The sequence below is a fragment of the Chlorocebus sabaeus genome, chromosome 26 (genome assembly GCF_047675955.1).
Source record: "Chlorocebus sabaeus isolate Y175 chromosome 26, mChlSab1.0.hap1, whole genome shotgun sequence".
Taxonomy (NCBI): domain Eukaryota; kingdom Metazoa; phylum Chordata; class Mammalia; order Primates; family Cercopithecidae; genus Chlorocebus; species Chlorocebus sabaeus.
This window is the reverse complement of record NC_132929.1, coordinates 4,365,591-4,387,620: the sequence shown is the minus strand read 5'-3', so window position 1 is coordinate 4,387,620 and position 22,030 is coordinate 4,365,591. Positions and strand designations below refer to the sequence as shown.

General features: G+C 38.6%; 2 long non-coding RNA genes across 2 annotated transcripts; one reads left to right on the top strand and one right to left on the bottom strand.

Moving 5' to 3' along the window:
* The first annotated feature begins 832 nt into the window (after window positions 1–832).
* On the top strand, window positions 833–12,236 carry LOC103246041 (uncharacterized). The gene is made up of 6 exons (XR_012091431.1): window positions 833–4,910; window positions 6,063–6,164; window positions 7,030–7,126; window positions 8,273–8,377; window positions 10,414–10,554; window positions 11,231–12,236. It is a non-coding gene; the product is annotated as an uncharacterized lncRNA (long non-coding RNA).
* A 3,759-nt stretch (window positions 12,237–15,995) lies between these two features.
* On the bottom strand, window positions 15,996–19,602 carry LOC119619374 (uncharacterized). The gene is made up of 3 exons (XR_012091347.1): window positions 18,593–19,602; window positions 18,410–18,492; window positions 15,996–18,020 (listed from the first exon to the last, which is right to left on the bottom strand). It is a non-coding gene; the product is annotated as an uncharacterized lncRNA (long non-coding RNA).
* Between the last annotated feature and the right edge of the window lie 2,428 nt (window positions 19,603–22,030).

Sequence of the window (22,030 nt, the reverse complement as noted above, 5' to 3'; positions counted from 1 at the left end):
GTTTGCCCTGAAGATTGATTTTGGAGTACTCTATTCTGTTGGCTTATATGTCTTTGTTTGTTGTTCTGTGACTTTTTCATAGATGTGGAGTTGACAAGAGTGACAAGTGGTCAGAGCAAAGCATTTCATGAAAATCGCAGTTCACATGCGTCTGCAGTCCCTGCTTACAGTGAGATTCACATGACCATCGTTCATGAGATCATGAGATACGAAGGATGAAAGGGGAGGAAGAAAAAGATAAGTAGTTGAACTGGATGAAGAATTGGATTTGGAAAGCAGCTTAGAATAATCTCTGCTTATATTTCTAAGATTAAGGGAAAGCCTCAAAATACAGATTCTTCTGTCTTCAGAGAGCTGCAGTCTGATGCAAACTTTTTTTTTAAATAAATAATGTTAAAACGTGACAATATATACATTTGGTGCAGGAATTCTAAGGTCCTTACAATTATCAGAAAGAAGATTATAAGTAATAGTAGACTGCTCTGTCATCTATAGGGTAACCACTAAAAGAACAGCAAAAAGCAAAATAAATCATATAACTACAAAGCTAATACAGGGCGATAGTGGAATAATGAGGCAAAAAGAGAGAGAAAATATAGAACAAATAGGACAAATAGAAATCAAATACATTAGGAGGTTTAAATCTAAATATCGGTTACAACATTCATGTGAATAGACAGTGTATCAATTAAATGCAAAGATTATCAAAGTGAAAAGAAAGAAAACTCACAAAGTACCTTTACTGATTCATACTTTTATGTAACACTTAGTACTATTTCTGTCTTCCTTCTCCTTGGGATGTTTTAAAATTATTTGCTTGTTTATCTTTTTTTTTTTTTTTTTTGAGATGGAGTCTCGCTCTGTCACCCAGGCTGGATGGAGTGCAGTGGTGCGATCTCGGCTCACTGCAAGCTCCACCTCCCAGGTTCATGCCATTCTCCTGCCTCAGTCTCCCGAGTAGCTGGGACTACAAATGCCAGCCACCACGCCCGGCTAATTTTTTGTATTTTTAGTATAGAGCCTGGGTTTCACCATTTGGCCTGGCTGGTCTTGAATGAACGCCTAACCCCATGATCCACCAGCCTCCCTCCGGAAGTGCTGAGATTACAGGCCTGAGCCACTGCACCTGGCCTCCATGGGATCTTTGAGCCATAATTGATAAAGTTACCTTTCCATATCTGCTGTATTTTTGTTATGTCTCATATTCTCTTGAGGTCTTTCTTGGGACAGTGGCTATAAATTATAGCCATGCCCAACAGGACTCGAGTCCTGGATATTTACAGTGTGCCTTCCGTGGGATTGTTACTTATTTTGGCAGATGACCCAATGCCTAAGTGCACAATCCTTGACCCAGGCAACCTTCTCACAGAATGTTTGTTTACACTGTCAGGCACCCTTGTGGCATTTGTCAGACCTGTGTCCACTGCATTCCCACCAAGGCAGCCACTGCCTTGGAGAGCTCTGAATTGGAAAAAAAGTTGAGTTCTTGTGTGTTGGTCAAGTGAGACACAGAGGAGTCTATTCAACCAAGGACAGATATTTTTTACATGGGGAGTCATTGGGCACCATCTTAGGCTCTATCTGACACATCAGGTCTTCTCCATTCTGCAAGTTTCATGGTCTTATTTTTCTTGATCTTGATCATTTTAAAAAGTGTTAGATATTTTGTAGGATGTCTCACAATATGGATTTGTCTCATAATTTCTCATGATTAAGCCAGGGACATGAATCCATGAAACACATTCTTCTAAGTTCAAAGATAAGAAAAACTAAACATTACAGATAATAGAAATATAAACATACAGGTAAATAATATACACAAATTAGAGGATAAGAAATAATTCACAGTAATAGCTTCCTTCAGTGATTAAGGAAGATGATGAAGCTAAGGAGATGCACTAAGGGCCATCAAAAATATTGTTCTGTTTTATAATGTCAGCAGTAACTTTAAAGAACAAGATACCTCATAAATATAAGAATTGTTTTAGGTTTACAGAACAGTTGTAAATGTGGTAAATAGACTTTCCATATATCTCACAAAGTTTCCCTTTTTATTAACTTTACATTAATGTAGGACATGTATCACAATACATTGTCATTAACTACTTTCCATGCTTTATTCAGATTTTCTTACTTTCCACTTAATGTCCAGTCTCTGTTCTAGGATCTCATCCAGGATACCTCATCACAGATTTCTCATGTCCTTCAACTTCTCTGTCTGCGACCATTTCTCAGAATTTTTCTGTCTTTGATGACATTGACATTCCTAATTTAGGATTTCTCTGATATTTCTTTTAGGGTAAGACTGGATTTTGCTTTAGGAAAGGAAGGTCACAGAGGAGAGGTGCCATTCTCCTCACATCATACCAAGGACGTAGACTATCAGCAGGCCTTATCACTGTTGATATTAATGTGATCACCTAGATTAAGTCATTTTTATCAAATTTTCACACCACGAAATTAGCCTTTTTTTTCTTTTCCATGTAATATGTTTCAGAACAAAGTCACTATACAGAATATGAACTTAAGTGGAGGATTCATGGTCTACTTCCTTATTGGCAGAGTGTGTACAAATTTATTTGAACTTTCACCATAAACAGGTTTCTATTATGTTTTAATTTCATACTTATTTATACATAAATTATTTATGTCAAAACATTGATATTTATTTTACACTTTGTATATGCTAATTTATTTATTTTATTGCTCAAATTGTTCCAATGTTGGCGATTGGAAGGTTTTTTTTGGTTGTCTCTGGTGTCATTTTGAAATATCCCCATGATTATGGTTAGACATTGTGTGGTTGGTTGGTTGGTTTTGTTGTTGGTTAGCATTTTCTTTGTTCAGTCACTACTAGGTGCTTTAGGCTACCTGTATTTAATGTGCTCCAGGCTAATTGTGTATTTTCTACGAAGGTTTCCAATACCATGTGATCTAATCCAGCACCATATGAATGGATCATTCTCATGTGTATGTAGTCTGCCACTCTCCCTGTGAGCAAGTTGGTGCTGTTCACTTAATCACACCACCTGAGCATATGTATACAGTGGCTTCAGAATTATACCCCCATGGGAAACAACTTTACCAATTAAAGTATACTGCTAAGGTGTAAACCTTTGGCTTTTGGCCTCAATGACCATTTATTTCCTAAATTACTTAGGTCGGCTGCTTTCCTCCATTTTCTTTAGTGAGGTTATTCCATACATTCATTACATAGTTATATTGTGGGCATTCCTCCCTGGAAAGCCTCTACCTCCTAAATAAAGTTTTTAATTTGCATAACTTAGGTACACTCTGTGTTACAAAGTTCTTCAGGATTTTGAAAACATGATTAGATATCCACCATTACAGTATCAGAGTAATTTCACTGCCCAAAAGAAATCTTGGTAGTTAACTGATTCCACCTTTTTCTCTTCTAAGCCCCTTGTTACCACCAAACTCTTTATTATTGCCTATACTTTTGCCTTTTCTATAAAGTCATATAAATGAAATTACACAGTATTTTGCCTTTTCCAACTTAAATTTTTCCACTTAGCAATACTTTTTTTAGAATTTGAAGTATAATCCCGTGGCTGTTTGGATTTGACTTAACCTAATTTTTACAGGATAGGTGAGACCCAAAATTGGGGCTTTGCTTGGAGGGTTATTGGCTTTGCCAAGTAAAGAATTTAAGGGTGAACCGGTGGTGTTAGCAATCTTTTATAGTACGTCTCCTTGCAGAGCAGGGCTAACTCTGAAGCAGTCTATCCAAAGTTGGCAATCTATGGGCTCTTGATAACTGTATTTACAGTAACATAAATCTGCTTTCAGTTACATGAAAATTGAGGGTTGGGTCAATACAAATTGAGAGGTAGGTTATTTAGAACTTTCTAGGAAATGAGCAGTAACTTATGGGTCATTGCCATTTAAATGGCTGGTAACTTTCAGGTTGTTGCTGTGGAATTTGTAAACAATCATGGTGCTGATGGAGTGTCTTATGCTAATGAGGATGGCGAGGATCGCTTTTGTCCATCTACTGGTTCCTGTTGGTTTCTTTACTTTATCCTGTGTGGAACAGATCTTGTTTTGGTCAGTAGGATTGCTAACAGAAAACAAGTGATACCATTCTCCCACCTCAGAATGGCAAAAGGCATTGAATGTCTTCTCATGTGATTTTTGGATATGACTAGATTTTTTGGAGAAATGGCTAAGCGAATAATTTTCTATTTTTGATTGGGATATTTGCCTTTTTATTTTCAACTTGTAAGGTATTGTCATATGTTCTGAATAATAAACCATTATTACCTGTAAAATTTACGTATATTTTCTCTCATTCCTTGGGTTTCTAATTTTGATGGTGTTCTTTGAATCCCAAAATGTTTTAATTGTAATGAAGTTCAGTACATCTATTTCTTCTTTTCCTGTGTTTTCAGTGTCATATCTTAGAAAACGTTGTTTAACCTAAGATTATAAAGATGTACTTCTGTGTTTTGTGTATGGTTTGGGCCTATTTAGCTATTATATTTAGATGTATGATTATTTTGAGTCAATTCTGTTTGTGGTGTGAGGCAGGAGTCCGACTTGCCTATGGATATCTACATTTTCCAGAAACATTTGGTAAAAAAAACTCTATACCTAATTTATTTGGCCATTTATTATTTCATCATTAATGTAAGGATTAATTTTTGAGCATTATATTCTATTGATCAATATGTAAATCCTTATACTAGTACCATAAATCTTGATTCATATTCTTTTGTATTAATAGTAAATTTTTCTTTCTTTTTTTTTGAGATAGAGTCTTGATCTGTCTCCCAGACTGGAGGGCAGTGGTGCAATCTTGGCTCACTGCAACCTCCACCTCCTGTGTTCAAGCAGTTCTTGTGCAAGCATTTCTCGTGCGTCAGCCTCCCAAGTAGATGGAATTACAGGTAAGAGCCACCATGACCAATTTTTGGATTTTTAGTACAGACAGGGTTTCACCATGTTAGCCAGGCTGGTCTCAAACTCCTGACCTCAAGTGCTCTGCCCACCTCAGCCTCCAAAAGTGCTCAGATTACAGACATGGGTCACTGTGCTGGTCTGTATTAATAGTAAGTTTTGAAATCAGCAAGTAGATGTCTACAATGCCAACCTTTCTCTTCTTACTCAAGATTATTTAGGCTGCTCTGGATCTATTGCATTGCATATGAACTTTAGAATTACCTTGTTAATTTTGAGGAAGGAGATATCACCTGGGATTTTGGTAGAGGTTGCATTAAATCTATAGATCTATTTGGAAAATATTGCCATCCTAACAGCACTAACCCTTCTAAGCAATGAACATTAAAATATTTTCTATTTATTTAATTTTGTTCAATATGTTTTCTGTAGTTTTTATGTACATACCTTACACTTAATTTAATAAACATGCCTATTTTCGATGGCATCTCAAGTGGAACGGTTTTCTGAGTTTTGTTTTTAGATTGTTAATCGCTAGTGTATAGAAATTCAAATGATTTTATATGTTGACCCTATATTCTGCAAGTTTGTTACTCATCTTTAAGTTTTAAATATATTTTATTAGAGTCCTTTGGATTTTTTTATACATAAGATTATGTCATTTGCAAACAGTTTGACTTCTCTTATCTGCCTTATTTGCTGCATGTTTTTATCATAGTGAGTTCAGGAATTCTCAGGTGTTTCTGCATCTTTTGAGATGATTATGTGGTTTTTTCTTTAGTATATTAATATAGTGCATGGCATTAATTGTCCCTGAATGTTGTACCAAATGTTGCTTTCCTAAGGTAAATACCCTTGACATATTTTATAATACTTTTTACATGTTGCTGATTTGTTTTGCTGGGATTTCCTTGATGATTTTTGGGTCTATATTCATAAGGTGTGTTATTTTTAATTTTCATTATATGAAATCTGTTTGTCTAGTTGTGGTATCAGGGTAAACTAACTCATAGTATAAATGAAATGCGATGTCTTCTCCACTTTGTTGTTGTTGTTTTTAATAATGTATTATATGTTAATATTAATTGTTTTAAGTGATTCCAATAACTCACTAATGAATTATCTTGACTGGGGCGAGGAAGCGAATCCTAAGAAGAATCATGAGAGCTTGGAAGGAGACCTTTCCCAAGCTGAGCCTCAGCCTGGGCCGTCATCTGCATCTGGACTGAAGACCCAGAGAAACTGTGAGTAATATGTGTGTGGTTTTTGAGCCACTTAGGTATATAGTAATTTGTTACACACAAAGTAATAAGTAATATAACTGACAGTAATTTTAAGGTGGCATTCTGGATTAGGTCCTGGAATAGATACGTGTATCGTTATTAGAAATCATGGTAAAATAGGAAGAAAGTGCGTAGATCAGCGAATAGTTTTGAAAAACAGTTAAATTCTTACTTTTCATTAAAACTATATTATTGTTGTAGTAGATAATAACATCATAGTTAGCTGAAGGTTATATAAATCTCTCTATACTACCAGTGTGTTTTTTGTTAATGTGCAGTTACTTCAAAGTAAATGTTTTTCAAAATTGCTAATTTGTTTTATAAAAAGAAAACAAAGACATAAGCCAAAAATTTGGCCTCCAGAGACAAAATAACTTGTAGGGCGAGAATAGAAAACTAGCTTTTCGTATCTAGTCACCTTTCTCAACCCGGGTGCACCTGCTTCACGAAGGCACCGTCAAGCTCCAGGGACTGTCATCCTCTTTTTCTGTCCCCATTACGCAGTCACCAGTTTGAATGTCAGCAACCCCTTTTTCAAAGAAAGTTGCCTTTCCTTCACATATCCCAGAAAGCTCCATCTGTGGGCGCCATTTAGCAGTGTATATGCAGTCTCCCACTGAAGCCTTTTTGGGAGATACGACTTTCAGATACTGGAAGCCCAGAATAAGAAATTTCAGTGACAGGGAACATAAATCGTATGTCTGCATTCAGGATCATGTTTTCTTGGTACAGGGATTTCTTCTACAAGTAACCAAAAGACAACTGTGCTTTTCAACCTTTTAGAAAACCTGTACTAGTATATATTTTTTTCTTTTTAATTCTGCAGACCCCATCAGGAATTGTTTGGGACCGTGCGTCCTGTGGACACTCACATCGGGGAATTATAATGCCAGTTGGCATTCTTAAAGCTTCCACGCTAGCAGGTAAGCAGAGTATAAAAAATATTTCTAATGAGGTGTTTTAGGCCAGTCCCTGCTTACAGAAACCTGGATGTAAATTTTTACACATCAGGGTTTTCTCAGGTGAATGTTAGCGAGTGATACACATGCATTGTGTGTAAGTCAAGGAAGCTCAGTAGGAACAAAAACAAAAGAACAAGCAGCATAGGATATACCCCCAACCCTCCATGCCGTGATCTTAGAGATAGGCACAGGCTCAGTGATGACTCAGTATATACTAGCAAAAGGTTTTTTTTTTTTTTTTTTTTTTTTTTGACGGAGTCTCGCTCTTTTGCCTATGCTGGAGTGCAGTGGCACGATCTCAGCTCACTGCAAGCTCCGCCTCCCGGGTTCACACCATTCTCCTGCTTCAGGCTCCTGAGTAGCTGAAACTACAGGCGCCCGCCACCATGCCCAGCTAATTTTTTGTATTTTTAATAGAGATGGGGTTTCACCGTGTTAGCCAGGATGGTCTCGATCTCCTGACCGCGTAATCCATCTGCCTCGGCTTCCCAAAGTGCTGGGATTGCAGGTGTCAGCCACTGCCCCCGCCCCCCCAAAACCCCGCTTTATTTTTTTATGAGACAGGATCTCATTCTGTGTGTCGCCCTGTGCAGTGGCACGATCCTAGTTCAGTGCAGCCTTGAGCTCCTGCGCTCAAGTGATTCTTCCACCTCATCCTCTTGAGTGTCTGGGGCTACAGGCATGTGCCACCGTGCCAGGCTAATTTATTTTTATTTTTACTTTTGTATAGGCGTAGCCTCCCTGTGTTGCCCAGATTTTTGTTGAAGTCCTGGCCTCTAGTGATCCTCTCACTTTGGCCTCTCAAAGTGCTGGAATTACAGGTGTGGGCCACCCTGCCCAGCTGCATTATCATGGTTAATGTTATTTGATCACCTGTATGAGGCAGTGTAGCTCAGATTTTTCCACTACAAAATTAGTATTTGTTCCCATTTTCATGATGTATTTTTGGAAAAAAGTCACTATGAGCAGCACCTATGTAGGAAGCAGGGAATTAGGCTCCATCTCCTTATGAGCAGAAGTTCCATAAATAACATTGGTATTTCTTTAAACGTTTTTATACATTCTTTTGGGTGTTCTGGATTAAATGCATTTTCCTGTATATTTTAGAATCTGCAGTCCAGTTATCACAAAAAAATGAAAAACATGAAAGCTAGAATTTTTGTAGGGATTGTACTGAATCTGCAGATGCACTTGGAAAGTATAAGCATCTTGGTAAGTATCTTGGTAAGTACCTAATAGCGTTCTCATCAGTGAAAATCTAGTTTTTTTTTTTTTCATTTATTCAGGATTTCTTTAAATCTTCAGTATCATTTGTAATTTTCAGTGTGTGTGTGTGTATATATATATACACACACAAGACTACCAGAAACTATATATATAGACTATATATATATATAGTGTGTGTGTGTGTATATATATAGAGAGTCTTGTAGTTTTTTTTTTTTTTTTTTTTTTTTGAGACAAGAGTCTTGCACTGTTGCCCAGGCTAGAGTGCAATGGTGTGATCTCAGCTCACTGCAACTTCCACCTCCCGGATTCTCCTGCCTCAGCCTCCTGAGTAGCTGGGATTACAGGTGCCAACCACCACGCCTGGCTAATTTTTTGTATTTTTTAGTAGAAATGGGGTTTCACTATTTTGGCCAGGCTGGTGTTGAACTCCTGACCTCGTGATCTGCCTGCCTCACACTTATGTTAAATTTGTTTCCAAATATATTTCCTTTTTGATGGCACGTTAAAGGAAATTTTTTTTTTGGTTTCTTTATTTGATTAGTTTGTATTTTTGTATTAGTTTGTTTCCCTACTGCTGTAAAGATACTATGTGAGACTGGGTTATTTATTTATTTATTTATTTACTTATTTATTTATTTTTGAGATGGAGTCTAGCTGTCTGCCAGGCTGGAGTGCAGTGGTGCGATCTCGGCTCACTGCAAGCTCCGCCTCCCAGGTTCACGCCATTCTCCTGCCTCAGCCTCCCGAGTATCTGGGACTACAGGCGCCCGTCAATGCACCTGGCTAATTTTTTGTATTTTTAGTAGAGACAGGGTTTCACCGTGTTAGCCAGGATGGTCTCGATCTCCTGACCTCATGATCCACCCGCCTCGGCCTCCCAGAGTGCTGGGATTACAGGCGTGAGCTGCCATGCCCGGCCGAGACTGGGTAATTTATAAAGAAAAAAGGTTTGATTGACTCACAGTTCCACACGGCTGGGGAGGTCTTAGGAAACTTAACAGTCATGGCGGAAGGTGCGGGGGAAGCAGACACCTTCTTCACAAGGTCACCAGAAAGAGAGTGAAGAGGAAACTGCCAAACACTTTGAACATCATCAGCTTCTTTGAGAACTCGCTCACTATCCTGAGAACAGCATGGGGGAAACAATCTACATGATCCAGTCACCTCCCACTAAGCTCCTCCCCCAATACGAGGGGATTCCAATTCCAGATGGGATTTAGGTGGGGACACCTAATTGATTGGTCAAACCATATCAATTGTATAAGAGTGCAATTTTTTTACATGAATCTTGCATTCTACAGGATTACTGAACTTTTTTTTAATGGTTCCTATCTTATTTTAGTGGATTCGTTAGGATTTTCTATACATTAGATTATGTTACTGGCAAATAGAGATACTTTGATTTTTTCCTTCTCAATCTGGAAGTCTTAAATTTATTTGTCTAGGCTAGTTTTGTCAATTAAATCCTCAAGCATAATGTTTAGTTAGTGGGAGTAGACAACCTTTTTGTGTTTATAATTTTAGGGAAATTACTGAGACTTTTTTGATACCATGTGTTATATGAGTTTTTCATAGATGCCATTTTTATGTAAAGAACATTTCATTCTATGCAAAATTCATTTAGTGTTTTTACTGTGAGTGGATTTTGGATTTGTCAAGTGCTTATTCAGCATCCTTAGGGGTGATAATGAGGCTTTTGTCTTGTGTTGTATTGATACAGTGTATTACAATAATTCTTTTTATATGTTTTACTAAATTTGCAATCTTGAGTAAAGAAATACTCTGCATAATGTATAACCCGTTTCATAATCCTGATTTGTGTTGAAATTATTTCCTTGGGGATTATTGCCTGGGTATCCATAAAGTGTATTGATTTATATTTTTCCTTTTTTGGACTTTGTCTAGTTGTGGTATCAGAGGAAACTGTCCCATAAAATACATTGCTTACTGATCTCTTCTCTATGGTTTTTGTTTTTTTGGAGAGCAGTTAGTGAAAAATTGCTATTGCTATTTTAAAGGTTTGGAATAATTCACCAGTGAAGTCTTCTTAACCTGGGCAATCATGTGAACTTGGAAGATGATCCGTCCCCATCTCATCTTTCAGGTGAAACCTCAGCCTTGGCCATCACCGACATCTGGATTTCTGACTCAGAGAAACTGTGAGTAATGTGTGTGTGCTTTTGAGCCACTAAGCTACATGGTAATTGGCTGTGCTGTAATACACAATAGTACACTTCATGGTAAATGTGATGTTATCCTGAATTAGATCCAAATACAGAAACATGGCGTTAGGTGAAAACCAGGTAAAATATGAAGACAGTCAGTACTTCAGTTAAAAGTTCTATGTACCTTTATCAATTTTTGAGTTTTCACAGATATTCTATGTTTATGTATGATGATAATATTACAGAAAGTTGAAGGGTATATGATACCTTATGTAAGATCTTAGCAATTTTCTGTAAATCTAAAATTTTAAAATAAATAGAAGTGTAGACATGGCTCATATATTTGAAATCAGGACTTGCTGTTAACTTAATTGAGCCTTTGTGGAACCTGAAACACATAGTACAAATGCAGTAACCTTATAAAACATAAATGATATGAGTTTCTATTTTATTCACTTTTTTTTTTTTTTTTTTTTTTTTGGAGATGGAGTCTCACCCTGTCTATCCTGTCTACCCTGTCTCACAGGATGGAGTACAGTGGCAGGATCTCTGCTCACTGTAACCTCCGCCTCCTGGATTTGAGTGATTCTCCTGCCTCAGCCTCCTGAGTAGCTGGGACTACAGGTGTGCGCCACCATGCCTGGCTAATCTTTTGTGTTTTCATTTTTAGTTGAGACAGGGTTTCACCATGTTGGCCAGCCTGGCCTCGAACTCCTGACCTTGTGATCCACCTACCTCGGCCTCCCAATGTGCTGGGACTACAGGCGTGAGACACCACTCCTGGCCTATTCACTCTATTCCTCAGGGAAGATGAAAGTCCATTTTTTTCCCAAAGTATCCAAAAGTACAGTTGAGCCATGTAACAAGTAGACAACACAGAAGATTGTATGGAAACCAGAGTGCATCTACATGTGCAGTAACTAATCTTAAAATGATTTGCATGATCATCATCCGTGTGATTAAAATGACCATGGGAAAGAAGAAAAGGATAAAAATGCAACTTTCTTGATTTAAAAAATTTAACTGAGTGGGTGTGGTGCTGTGGGCATGTAGTTGCAGCTGCTTGGGAGGTTGGGCTGGATGATCACTTGACATGAGGAGTTTGAGGCTGTAGTGTGCAGTGCTTGTGCCTGTGAGTAGCCATTGCACTCCAGCCTGGGCAACATAGCAAGACCCAGTTTCTAAAATAGTTAAATAAATAATAAATAAATGAATACTTGGATTTAGAGTGCAAGTTACAGACATCATTGCTTATAGTTAGGGCTGCAATTCTCTAGATACAGATTGTTCTGTTTCTTTAGAGAGCTACCACTCCAGCACAGGCTTTCAAGTAATGCTTTGCCATTTTTGTTTTCCTTTCAATGGATTTCTGGAATTATAGTTCGTAAAATTATCTCCTAGCATGTGTTTCATTTTTATTTCTGTTTGCTACTGAGGTCTGTCTGGGTAGTGGCTATAACCTATAGCCTTGCCCAATAGAACTCAGGGTTTGGTACTGACTGTACCTTTCATGGGATGTTTATTCAACCTGGTGGATGGCTGACAGCCTAATTATCCAACTTGAATTGGGGTATTTCTCTCACAGAGTGTACTTGTTTTTACTGGAAGACATCCTTGTAGCTCCTATCTGACCTGTGTCTTATATCTAACAAGATAGCCACTCTCTAGGAGAGTGCTGTGAGATCCCCATGTGTTTGTAAACCGAAACACAGAGGAGGCAACTCAACAAAAGGTGTATAATGGCACTAGTAATAGATTATTACTAACCAGTCGAAGAGAGGAGGGCAGCATTCCTTGAAGCACCAATAGGAAGGGAAGAGCTCTCCGGGACACACACTTAGAAACAGCATGGGTGGTGGGGGAGCAACTACAGAACACAGGGTAATGGGCCATTAGGCTGAAGCCTTTATGGGTGTATCTGTCAGTTTTTTTCTAGAGAGACAGAACAAATAGATGGTAGGTAGGTAGGTAGGTTAGATACTTCGATAGATCAATACATAGATCGCTAGATAGTTGATAGCAAGATAATAGTTAGAATAGAGGCATTTTTGTTTGGGGATTTGCTCATGTGATTATAGAGGCTGAGAATTCCCAGGACAGCCATCTGTAAGTTTAAGACCCTAGGATGTTATAGCCTGACTGTAAGCCTGAGATCTTCAGAACCTGGAGGACTCTTAGTGTAATTCTCAGGTTAGGACCAAAGGCCTGAGAATCCACAGGTTTCCCTCTTAAAAGTCCTGGAGTTCAGGTCAGAGAATTCAGAGTTCTGTCAAGGACAGGAAAAGAGGTGTACCTGCCGAAGTGGGTGGGCGGGGGTCGGGGGAGATAACTGTTTTTCTACTTTTACTTTTGGTTATACTAGGTCCTCAAGGAATTGTATGGTGCCTGCTTCCATGGTGGGTGTATTTTCCTCACCAAATTCCTTCACTCATACAACAGTCTCCTCTGGAAATACCCTGGCAGACACTTCCAGAAGTAATGCTTTACCAGTTCTCTAGGTATTCTTTAATCCACATTAAATAACCGTGAAAATCCCATCACCTTTCTACCTAGCACCTGTATGTATCGTCTTAAGCCATACTAATCTGCAAATACAGACGGTAATAAGGCAACATGATGCAATTATTCTGTATACAACCAAAACATACTAATCTTTTTTTAGAGTAGTAAAGGTTTGTGGGTGATGTTTACTATTCTTTTGATATCCCATAATTTCAATACAAATATGTTGAACTACTAATACTTAACTGCTAGTATCAGATCAATGCATTATTGGGTTATGTGATAAAAGAAGAGAAGGATGACAACAAAGTTACTTGCCTAATATATGTATATAAACATGCAAAAGTGTTCTTAACAAAGTAGATAGGACATACTAGTGACAATTGTAATGCTTGTTTCTGTAACTGTTCACCTGGTCCTAACTGATATTTATAACTTCCTTCTACTGCTCCCCATTCTGTATTATCTTTGTGTTCAGCAGGCTCCTCAGCTGGTCCGAGGTCTTCACCTGGCAGGGTGATGCAAACCTTCATTCCTGAAAGATCTGGACCATTTGTACTGTTGCTGGGAATGATTGTAGTTTTCCACTGAACTTAATAACAGGGCATAGTAATACTAAGAGACTTGGTTTTAGTCCATTTTCTGTTACTTACAACAGAATACCTGGAACTGAGTAGTTGATAAAGAAGACACATACATTTCTTACAGTTACAGAGGCTGAAAAGTCCAAGGTTTAGGGGCCACATGTGGTGAGGTCCTGTTGCTTCTTGGGACTCTCCAAAGAGTCCTGAAGCCATGCAGGGTATCGTATGGCAATGGAGTAGAGCTTGCTGCCATGGAAGATCAGGTCTCCCCTCCTACAAGCTATCGGTTCTTCTCTCATTAATAACCCATTAATCTAAAACTCATTAATGTATTAATCCATGAATGGATTAACTTAATCACAGGGACAAACTCTTCATGATCCAGTCATCTTTTAAGGACCTTACGTCTCAATACTGCCACATTCGGAATGAAATTTAAACACGAGTTTGTGAGGAGAGCCCTTCACTTCTGGCTTTCTTAAAATCATGCCCTGTCACTTATAAAAAATGTATTCCATTTCAGTAGTTCAAAGGCTTAAGTTGTTCCAGCACCAACAGAAAGTTCCAAAATCCAAAGTCTCATCTGTCAGCCTAAGAAATCAAAACAAGTTATCTTCATTCAAAATTCAGTGATGAGATTGTTAAGGCCCAATGGATTCATCTTGGCTGCTGCCCAGATAGAGCCACTTGACCAAGACAGGGGAATTGCTGTACGGAGAAAGTTTAATACATGCAGAGCTGGCTAAAGGAGAGACTGGAGTTTTCTTGTTACTCAAAACAGCCTCCCCAAATATTAAGACGCTGGGTTTTTTGTAGATAGTTTGGCATGCGGGGGGCTAGGGAAAGGGGAATGCTGATTGGTGGGTGATCTTAGGAAGTCAGAGTCATCTTCTTGTTCTGACTCAGTTCCTGGATGGGGGCACGTGTCCAGATGAGCCGGTTTACTGGTTTGGGTGGCACCTGCTGATCCATCAGAATGCAAGGTCGGAAAAATACACGTCAAACACAAATCTAGGTTTTACAATAGTAATGCTCTTTACGGGAGCAACTGGGAACGGTAGTAATATTGTGGCCTCGGGATGTATGACTCCTGAGCCATACTTTATAACCCCATGGTTAATTTGTTAGTTTTACAAAGGCAATATAGTCCCCAAGCAATGAGCGGTTTTGTTTCAGGAAAGAGCTGTTATTATATTTGTTTCAAAGTTAAGCTATAAAATAAATTCCTCCCAAAGTTAGTTCGACTTTTGCCCAGGATGGAACAAGGACAACTTGGAGGTTAAAGGCAAGATGAAGTCACTTAGGTCATATCTCTCTCACTGTCACAATTTTGTCAGTGTTGCAGTTTTTACAAAGGTGATTTCAATTCTCTTTTTGGGGTTTTACTGCACATTATTCTTAAGGTGTGAGACAGGCAGTTGGGAAAAGGCTGAAGACTACTCTAACTTCTTCCTACCAACAGGGCTTGTACTTGGGATACGGTTTGGCCCCAGGGCAAATGGAATAATACTGCTTTGCAGCTGTCTGCATGTATTCACAGGTGCCTGGTTGGGGTTCATCGGCTTGCATGACAAAGATGTTAGTACTGTCATCCACAATTTTAGTACAGCACTTAAGTGAACAGCAAACCGTGGGACAATGAGTCCTAATATGAGAAGTAGAAGTCCTAGCTTCAGAAGTTCTTACATAATTCATCTAAATTCCTGAGGGATTCAGGGGAATAGCCCCAAGAACCAGTCAGACACGGGATGAGTAATCGAGAGATTTGAGTCGTAAGTTGTTAGAAAGACAAATTGGAATAAATAGGAAAGAACAAATTTATATATACCATTCCACATCTTTCTAGTTAATTTCCTAGTCCTGCAAATAGATTCATTCAGTTAAGTATTTATGTTTTATTTTAGAAAGTAGAATTGCAGATGGACTAGGCCTGTATTTGTGATGAAGGCAGAAAAATTTTTAATGACAGGCATTTGAACAGAAATAGAAAAAAAACTACAAAGGTTAATGTTGGGCACAGTGTATTCACACAATAAACTCAAGTGTTTTTAAGGCGATGGCAATCTGACATGTTTTCTCACTTGTAGCACAAGACGTAAGCACCTGCATGCAAGGCTTCAGGAAAGAGGTACTAGCAATTTCGTTGAGTCCAGGTTAGTAAAAATGGAAGAAAAATTAGAAAGTGTTAGTTTGAGGATATTTGTCTCTGTAAGAGTTGAGGATTCAGCCCAAAGTGCAGAAAATAGTTAAAAGCTCAAAAACAGTGGGCAAGTCTAGAATCTTAACAGCAGGTGTGCTATAGTATTTTCCTGAAATACAATTTTTCTTGTTCTAGTTCTCACTTTTTTTAAAGACACGTCATAGTAGGACACATTTATTTACAAAATAAGTTTTGGCATTATTATACGTAACCTTATTATTTGCATAAAGTGAAGCAAGAATAATTATTTGCCATATTAGCTCTTTCTAAATTGGCTTTGCTGGAACTTTGTTCCATAAGGAATCTTAGATTAGACTTTTTAAAAGCCTTGAGTCCACCCATGGATTTATCTGTGCCTACAAATATGTATATGGATTGGGTGAATTCCTCTCTTCTTGACATCCCAAGATAACATGGGGATTCTAGACCTGTCAGAAAGTAACATTTTTCCCTACCTCTGATCAGGAACCCCATACAAAGACTGCGCAGACAAGGTATGAGGCCAGTTTCCCCCCAGGGTTTTCATCATCTCTATTAGTCAGTTTGGATTCCTTAAGGCAGTCTGTTTATATGTGAAAGTGTATCATTCCACTGGTAAAATAAGTACATTTTTGTAAAATAACCAGTGTAACCAGTTGCTTCCTGTTATAAAAGAAAACAGATTCTTAAATGTAAATAACGAATTATCCGTAAGTTTTAAAAAGCTGAATAATTTTCAAATTCTGGAGAAATCAGGTAGAGAAAAAGAAATACACCTCCAATTTTACTCACAGGAGTATACTTTACTCAATTGTTAAAAGCTGGAAACAAAACTCAATTGTTAAAAGTTCAGCTGACACTGAAAAACAACAAAAAGGCTCTCCAAACAAAAACGCTTCCTTGACACTGAAAAACAACAACAAAAGGATCAGCAACTTTTTTTTTTTTTTTTTTTTTTTTTTTGGACAGTCTCGCTCTGTCTCCAGGCTGGAGTGCGGTGGCACCATCTTGGTTCACTGCAATCTCTGCCTCCCGGGTTCAAGCAGTTCTCCTGCCTCAGCCTCTCGAATAGCTGGGATTACAGGCATGCCCCACCACACCCAGCTTTTTTTTTTTTTTTTTTGGAGAGACAGGGTTTTACCATGTTGTCCAGGATGGTCTCGATCTGCTGACCTGGTGATCTGCCTGCCTCAGCCCCCAAAGTGCTGTGATTACAGGCGTGAGCCACCATGCCCAGCTGGATCAACAACATTTTAAGCAACAAATCATAAAAGGATGACTTCGGTCTCCTATTTGTTCAGTCCATGTAATTAACTCTTGTACTGCCTGACACTGGGCCAGTAGTCCTCATGAAAATATCAGCTATCAATGAAAGTATGTTTTTTCTATTTCACTGACACAGTCTCTATCAGAAACTTGTATTCAAGAGAACCTTTCATAAAGCAAATCACTTTTTGAAAAGGATCAAAGTAATACAACAATTATCTGTGGATGACAGACGTTTCAGGACAGTCATGATTTTTAATTTTACTTTTACTTTTTTTTGAAACGGCATCTTGCTTAGTTACCCAGCTGGAGTGCAGTGACACAATCATGGCTCACTGCAGCCTCAACTTCCTGGAATCAAGCGGTCCTCACACTTTAGTCCTCAGAGTAGTTGGGACCACATGCAAGTGCCACCACGCTCAACTTTGTTTTGTTTTGTTTTGTTTTGTTTTTGAGACAGTTTTTTGCTGTTGTTGCCGAGGCTGGAGTGCATTGGTGCGATCTCGGCTCACCGTATCCTCCACCTCCCGGGTTCAAGTAATTCTCCTGCCTCAATCTCCCAAGTAGCTGGGATTACAGGCATGCACCACCATGCCTAGCTAATTTTTTGTATTTTTAGTAGACCTGGGGTTTCTCCATGTTGGCCAATCTGGCCTCAAACTCCTGACCTCAGGTGATCCACCTGCTTCAGCCCCCCAAGTGCTGGGATTACAAGCATGAGCCACCGCGCCTGGCGACACCCAGCTAATTTTTATACTTATTTGTAGAGACGAGGTCCTACTATTTTTCTGAGGCTGGTCTCAAACTCCTGGGCTCAGGGAATCCTCCATACTTGGCCTCCAGAGTGCTGGGTTTACAGGCATGAGCCACCACGCCTGATGAGATCAGCCGTTGTTAAAGACACAGTCAACAAGAAAATCTGGTCATCCCTGTGGCACATAATAATTTAACATCATAATTATAATTATTACAAATGCAATGAAACATACGAGAATTATAGGAATCATACGCTTTTGGAATACTTATATTTATATAAATATAATTCAAAGAAAGTTAAACACCATTTTGTATTTGACAACAGTGTTTTCTGTATGGTTAATATACCGAATAAGGCAAATATGTCTTTTGAACTTCAGGGGACCCAATACTTAAAAGGTTAATTAGGTAGAAAAAAAAAGACTTATTTTGATTTTTCAAAGTTTTTCAAATATTGAAGTTTTAAAACACTTCATATCACAAAATGGAATCCCAGATAACCACACATCATTTATTTAGAAAATGATAATTCAATTTCAAAAAGGCAAAAATCTATACTCACTGATAGAAAGGGGAGACTCCTCTCTCCAAACAAGACCCAATAAAGATAGCATGAGACTGACCACATCTGTCTCTTCTCTCTCGCTGTTTTTTCAGTTTATTTAAAAGGCAAACAAAAATACTTTATTATTATCCTTCAATATTATACAAAAGTCTTGTTCAAAGATAAAAAAACAAATTTTACCTTTGCATTAGTGTAGCGGGAAAGTCAGAGAACCAGAGAGACCAAAGGGGTTCAGGAGGGTTTCTTTAAGGTATACACTGGCTCAGTGGACTTGCATCCAGAAAGTCTGAGCATCAAACAAAGAAAGCATGTGCCTTTTATGCATTTTGGGGCAGGAAAAATGTGAAGCGGGAGGCAGGTTTACAGAAGTGAGAACAAAAGCAGTTAATCATCTTGTGACGTGTCTTAACATCTTGAGAAAAAACATGTTTTGCAGCTTGTGCTTATCTCGTGGCCTTGCAGCTGTACAGCTAGAAAAACAGGAACTTACAAAATATGCAGAGGGTAGATATGGTTAGTGTTTCACAGAAGGGCAATTAATATTCTTCCTTAACTCCATTTTCGGGATGAGAGGTTACCTATAGACCTCTTAGCCCAGGCTTAGACAGCATTCTATGGAAGAAACTGCTATTATGTTATTACTATTTCATTTTTACGATTTCTACTATTATTCTCTCTGCTTCATTAGTGTACTATTAATGTTAAACCCAATTTTTATATAAAACCTTATAAACACATCTATCCAATCTGAATCAGTTTGATTATACAGTAAGAGTTTCATAAATATTTTACGATGTTTTACAGTTGTATGCTAAAGAGCAGATTAATGTTCCATGAAAACTCCATTTATCACACACAGGGCTGCAGTCTCTGGGCCTATGTCAGTGTCCATTTTATTTTCATGTTTATTCTGTAGAAAAACTAAGTAATCCCCTTCAAATTTTGGCAACTTGTTCATACACAGAACTTTCTTTACAAGTTCAGTCTTTTATAAACCTTTTATAAGTTGCTTAAACCTTCAGTTTTGTCCTTTTTTTTTTTTAACTTGAGGCAGTTTTTTAAAATCCTCTAAATTAGACAAAATTATTTTAACGTTTTTGTGTCTGTGTAATTTTTTACTGAGACACATTTAATAATTTTATATACATTTCATGTAAATATTTTTTCAGTAGTCTCAATTATTTATATTACAATGTAGAGTCTTAACAACTTTTATTTTTTGTGAATGCAGTGTTAATTTTGTACCAGGTGCAGAGCCCAGGATACAGGATAGAACTGTAGATAGTATCTGACCCTTTCCAGCATAGTTACAGGGCATAGCTAACTCAACATGTCCCCCCCAGTCCTTACCTAGAAGCTAATGCCTCTGATGCAGGCAGGTTAGGCAGTTATAAAAAGTCTTAGAAGCAGTTCGTAACCTTAAATCATTTGGCAAAGACAGTATCTGACCTGCCTAAGTTAGATCGAATATTTAGATATTGAAGACATTTTTATTTTACCGATAATCTAGAAAACTGTCTTTATTATTCAAAGATTATTAGAGTCATGTGAACTAAAAGGCAAAGCAGTTAATTTTTTCTGATAAAATATTTAAGTGCATTAGATAGACATGCCAATTCGTTAGAACTCTTTGGGAGGCCGAGGCGGGCGGATCACAAGGTCAGGAGATCGAGACCATGGTGAAACCCTGTCTCTACTAAAAAATAGAAAAAAATTAGCCGGGCGCAGTGGCGGGCGCCTGTAGTCCCAGCTACTCGGGAGGCTGAGGCAGGAGAATGGCGTGAACCCGGGAGGTGGAGCTTGCAGTGAGCCGAGATTGCGCCACTGCACTCCAGCCTGGGCGACAGAGCGAGACTCCGTCTCAAAAAAAAAAAAAAAAAAAGAACTCTTTTAAATATTTTGTTAGTGAAATATTGTACTTACGAAGCGTATCAATAAACAGACAGGGAAGCCGTGACTTGATTATGTGTTCTTTCAGACTGGCTGCCTGACATGAATGAAAAAATTCCAACCCTCCATATGTGGGAGGAAAAGGGACAGTACTCTCACATGGTTACAAAGTCAAGTTCTCAAAGACAGAAAACAAGAGAAGAGGAAAATGTCACTTTATTTTTTTTTTTTTCATGAACCTGCAACAAAGTTTGTAACTAACGAGTCTGCAGGGCCAGCTCAAACGTGAAGCTTTTAGGGGTCTTAGGCCTACATTCTATTCTGCGGTACTCCTCTCTCTGACAGACTGACAACAGAAAGGTTTCAAAAAGCTTAGTCACACAGATCTTTTTTTCCTTCTAATCCAGACTTGCAGAGGAGACAAACCGTGACACTGACAATTCATTCAACTGGTTTTGTAGAGAGGGCTTGGCTGGTAAGGAATTTTTACTTTATTACCAGCTTGCCAGTTTTCCAAGTTCCCTTTGTCTGCAGCTTCCAGGAGAATGGAGCAACTTTTGATGACCCTGTTTTCTGTACCGTATCTGTGGGGGCCAAGCGGTGTTACAGAATTTTGCAAGATGTCACCCAGTGGGCTGCAGTGGGACCAAATAAACACTTCTCATTTTGGCCAGAACAAAATGCATGTGACAAAATACAGATACTAATCACTCCACTCACCACCAAAGTATTCATTTGACAAAGCTTTACCTTGTGGCCATTGGCCCCTGTCATCTTCGATCCATTCAAGACAGGGAGAGATGACCTTTGAAAAGTAGTTTCAGTGGGGTGCTCCCCAGGTAACGTGGAAGGGTGAATGGTCACCCTCAGTTAGACCTGTTCAGCTCCTGCCAACAGTTCTTTAAGGCTCACTGTGAAGACGAATGATCAGACGAACTAGGAAAGCCTGCAGTAATTCCATCAGCAATTTCTTCAGAGATCTCCATACATGCAAACTTACTCGATGAAATATAGAAGGCCTTTCAAACCGAAATTTCGGATCAAATTCAAACCAGAAGAGTATTCCTCCAAACGTGTCCCCTATTCCCTTCCAATTGGAGATAAATCTCCTCAAACCAAGACTCTTACTACAATTCAGGGACAGACAGGCAGACCCTATGATGGGTCTACAGTACCTTTGAGGCCAACAGAGCATATTCCGACAGTCTTGGGAGAGCTGGACAGTTCCCATGATAGAGCTGCAGTGCACTCTCCAGATCAGGAGAAGCGCAACACTCACCAAACCAGGGTAACTTTTGTCATCCAGGAATTACTTCTCTCTTCCAATTAGATCCATAACACTGTGGATAAGTAGCACCCCGCTGGTAGTAGATACAGTGCCAGAGACAGCCTTTATTTGGAGAGAACTAGGCAGAGAATTGGGCTGTTCTCTGGATTTGCCACTAGTGAGAGGATGTTACACACAAGGGGTACACCCCTACAAGCTCCTAAGTTTGCCATGGCCTGATGGGGTCATCTTGGCTGATGCTGAGATGGAGCCAATTTATCAAGAGGGGGAATTGCTATAAAGAGTTTAATACTTGTAGAGCCAGGTAAGCAAAAGACAAGAATTATATTATTACTCAAAACAAGCTCCCCACAAAATCTGGGGTTAGGATTTTTTTAATAAATAATTTGGCATGTGGGAGGCTGGAGATTGGGGAATTTTGATTATTTGGGTCAGAGATG